We start from the raw sequence: 4,440 nt of genomic DNA, 5'->3' as shown, positions 1-4,440 counted from the left end.
GAGAAAATAAAATGATTCATTCTGCTTTGTCCTTGGGAATTTATAGAAGGAATTTATATATATTTTACCAAATATACCTGTGAACTCCTTAGGCGTATGGATTAGTTCCAAGTCAGTGAAATAACTAACGTCTCACCAAGCTATATATGAGACAATTAAGTATTTTAAGAGTAAGAGCCTAACTGCTAGTTCAACCATTCAACTTGGTAAGAGTTCAGATTTAGAATATCACGTGCAATCTTCAATATCATTCACAAAATTCTGGATGGGAATTGCTTTTAAGATAGTCCTCATAACAACCAGGACATTAAGTTTAATCTTGCACCCAGCTGTAATAATATCTACATTTCAAATAATTACATTAATGTCAACTGTTGCATAAGTAAATTATATATCAGATCTGCAATCCATATAAAATCACTTGTTTTTTGAGACAGAGGTTTAGGAAAACCAATGCTTGAGATACTGCCTCCCTACCCCAAGGGGTGGGTACGGCTCAGTGTTAGTTTGGAGCCTGGCTGGTTAGATGGTGACCTAAGAGGCAGTAACCACAAAGGGTCCAAAAGTCAAGGTTTTTTACAGGCCTCTTAAATAGACCTTCCTGTAACACTGTGGTGTGGTGCCTTAGGTGTTATAAGTGGTCTACATGAAAGTAAGATAGATATATAAAGCTGTGACTTCAGTCTTAAGAAAAGCGCATTCTCTATCGGAACAAGTGAAGGACTGAACTTCTCTCAGACACTGGTGACCTCCATAGCATTCATGCTGCTGCTTTATAGAGATGTGCCACAGGTGCCTGCCTTGTGTCTTAATGCATTGTAATAATTAAGCAATGAGTATCTGAATGTGCAATTATAAACCTATATTCATAGCTGTTGTTTGTCTCAAAAAAAAAGCGATCATCTGGCTCGCAGCTGGATCCAGACTCTGCACCTCCCCAGTCCTGCATGTTCCCATATCCATCTTCTTCAGTCCATGGAGTTATGGTAAGTCTCCGAGGGGACCAGTTTTTCCCTATATAAAGTAACATGCTGCAGGGGGATCTGACTGAAGGAAAGGATGGCATTACAAGCAGCTGGTGGTGTGGGCTGGAGAAGCAGTGCTTCTGTCTTTTGGGATTCTTTTTTCTTGTGAGACCTTAGGTTTTCCTTCCGTCCTCTGTGTCTAAAATCCTGTGATTTTACACAAGACTCTCAGCCTTTAGAAGAGGTAAAATTATGGTTTTTATCCAATGTATATGCATACAAAGGGGCTGAGGAGGGACTTTTGAAGGGCCTTAATTTCCTGCTGGTGCCGGGAATGAAGAGACTAAAAGGGCTGTAAAGAAGATGACATTGCCTTTTTCAGAAAAGCAGGGAGAGCAGGTCTAAGCAAGTTAGGCACAGATATATATACTTGCCCTGGTCTTACACTCTTTGTTATATATTTAGTTTATTATAGCTGCTGGAAACAAAGAGCCAATATTAGGTTTGAAAACATGACTTATATAAGATAAAGGAACCCAGAAATACAATACACATAAATATGAGAAAAGGGAATTGCTTGTTCTCAGAAATGTGGAATAAATTTGCAGAGGCACAGTAAAAGATGAGAGATTATAAAAAGGCATTAGGGCTGTCACTGTAAAGGAGTCAGGGAATTACACAGCAGGCTCACATTACCAATTCAAACTGGAGCTTGCTGTAAAGAATGGCCTGGTCTTTAGAGGTAACAAAACAGCAGTGCAAAGTGCATTGAAACCTGATATTCTTTGGAGAAGTCAGCAGGGTCATATGGGTATAGAAAAATGTAAATGGATAGCATAAGCTATGTACATGCAGCAGCTTCATAAAAACTCAGAGATAAAGAAAATTGTAAAAATGAGCTATTTCTTCAAAATATCAACCTGGAAAAGAATAGAACTCATGCTGATAGATCAGGGGACATTACAGCCATGGTTTGAAGTTAAGTGTAGATATATTTATACTTTGCTTTTCTGGCAGAGACTACATTGCAGTGTTGGATCATTATTTGCATTTCCCTGTGGCTGTGCTATAGGGAATCTAGCATTAGAGCATCTCGTAATGCCCATCATATCTGCATTTGCCAGGCAGAGAACCACAGAAGGAGGCTGAGTAATGGGCCATGGTTCAAAGAACAGGTTTTCCAACCATTTTCAAGGGCTGACGGGGGAGATTCCACCACAGAACATCTAGTCCCAGATATCCTGTATTGAAAGTTCTACTGAAAAATGGATTAATTTCTTTTAAAAGCTAACAGATCTAAAAGAGATTCTTCTGCTGCTGAGCTTGAGGACTGCCTTTAAAACACAGTTAATCTCCCTTTATTTTAAAAGGTGGTTGAGAACCAGACTTACTAGTACAGGACTAATCTGGGTGCTTATAAATACAGTTGCAGATATGCAAGAGTCATACTATTTCATGGGGAACAAGGATACTAAAGTGCAAGGAGACACAGCCTGCATACAAAAACAAGACGTTGTGAACTCACAGAGCTCTGCCTGCCAAGGAGATTGCTTCTTTCTCCTTCAGAGTACAAATGTCTGAAGGACAAGCTTTGGGGAGACAAGAAGAACATGGAGATGAAGCCTAGGGAAGTAGCATCTGAAAAGACTCTACCGAAATCAAGCAGAGATCAGTAGGAGCTCCTGAAAGACATTTTGCATGCTGTTAGAGCAGCTAATGCCATTTTATTTTTTATTCTTTATAAGAACCATGGCAGGGGAAAAAAAAGGAGGGGGGAAGAAGGACGTGTAATATGTGCTGTTATTAAGAGGATTGGTCAGAGCTGGCCTGAGAGGATCAGACTTGAGAGAAACTGGGGCAGAGAGGCTCTTTCTGGTACTTATACTTGCCTACTATATTATACACTTGTATTAAATTTCCCTATGGTAAACCCTACTTAAGGTCTGCCTCCCAATGAACACAGAAACTACTGAAATGGCATTTTGAACTTGTATGGTTGGGTGCTCTTGGTCTGTGGGTTTTTTTGTTGGTTTTTGTTTGTTTGTTTGTTTTAAGCTGTGGTTCAAAGGTTTAAAGAGCAGCTAGAAGTAACTTTGCAAGTGTTTGCAAGCCTGTATCTTTCCACTTGTGTTAATGTCATTAATGCATCTCTAGCCACAGCAGTGTGCTCTTCAGCTGGCACAAGCACTGTCTCACCAGAGCTCCTGCCCTACCAGGTGGAGGACAACAGCTCCCAAGTGTCTGTCCCAGTGGATGGGTGACTGACTATAAGCCCCATTTCTCCAGCTGGAGTTTCACCACGCTCGTGAGCTCACATGTGCTCGTGAGCAAATGCCCCAGACCTTTGGGAGCCACCCGTTTAGGATCGCTGGGTACCCTCTGCTGCTCCCACTGCCTGTTGTAGGGAAAGCCCATGCCACATTGATCACCCCTGCCCAGAAGAGGGTGGTGGTTGCCTAGCAAACCCTTCGGACACCCCCAACCACCCCCCACCTCTGTGGCCATCACCCGTTCCACCTCCTCTGGCTCCTCTTTCCTTCCCTGGCCATTCCTGCTCCCAGGACACCCAACTCTCTGCCCACGCAGCTCAAAGGACTGACACAGCTCTCCCACGAAGACAAAACGTTGCTGGGGGGTGCTGAAGCAAGCAGACATGGTGGGTAGGCAAGCTCTGGAAGGAGCAGGTAGGAGTTGGGTTGGGTTGTGTACAGTGCAAGTGTGTCATCTTGGTAAAATAAAAGGACCGATGTTTTGAATTCTGTGGCAAGGTGTTAAGGTACAAAAGTCTTGGCAAACAGTTGGTTTACCGTAATGCTGGGAATACATTTAAATTTAGCCTGACTTTGCGGTCTCATCTTTGGGTGTGACTGAATGGTGGCTTTGTTTATAGCACCTGCTTTCATGTATCAGTAAAGCAGCTCGTAAGGAGGTGATGTTCAGGTGAGAAAGGGTGAGTCTTTCTGGATGGGGGCGGCAGAAGGAATTTGATGGGGATTCTCATTGTCAGAAAATTGAATGCCAAGTGTGTATTGAACCTGGTGAGACTTCAGCAGCGTCTCTGATCTTATTTCACTTTGGAGAACTTCTACAGAGAAAAGAAACTATATCCATTTGTACCAGACTCTGTTTCGGGGAAATACACTCAAAGGGTACCTTTGTTTGATAGTGCTGAGAGATGAACTCCATGGCTACTGTGTTGTACCAGAGCAATATGGGAATAAATGGGGTTTTCGCCATGTTAGATGTGAAATTCCAGTGGAATGTTCAACTCCACCTTTTGTCTTGTGGTTTCTCTTCCTTAGATTTGGAGTGGTTATGTTGCAATGCTGAGGGTACCCATTGCACGTCCGCGTGGGGCCTCGGGAACTCTGCCCTGCCTGCTTGTCAGTTGTTTGCAAGCTTTTTTAGGACAGCTGCACATCACGGATGTGAATACTCCAAAAGAAATTTTTTTTTTCCCTCTTCCCTACTGCTC

This window comes from Harpia harpyja, chromosome 6 (assembly GCF_026419915.1).
Source record: "Harpia harpyja isolate bHarHar1 chromosome 6, bHarHar1 primary haplotype, whole genome shotgun sequence".
In the NCBI taxonomy this organism is placed as follows: Eukaryota; Metazoa; Chordata; class Aves; order Accipitriformes; family Accipitridae; genus Harpia; species Harpia harpyja.
Note: the sequence above shows the minus strand (reverse complement) of the source record.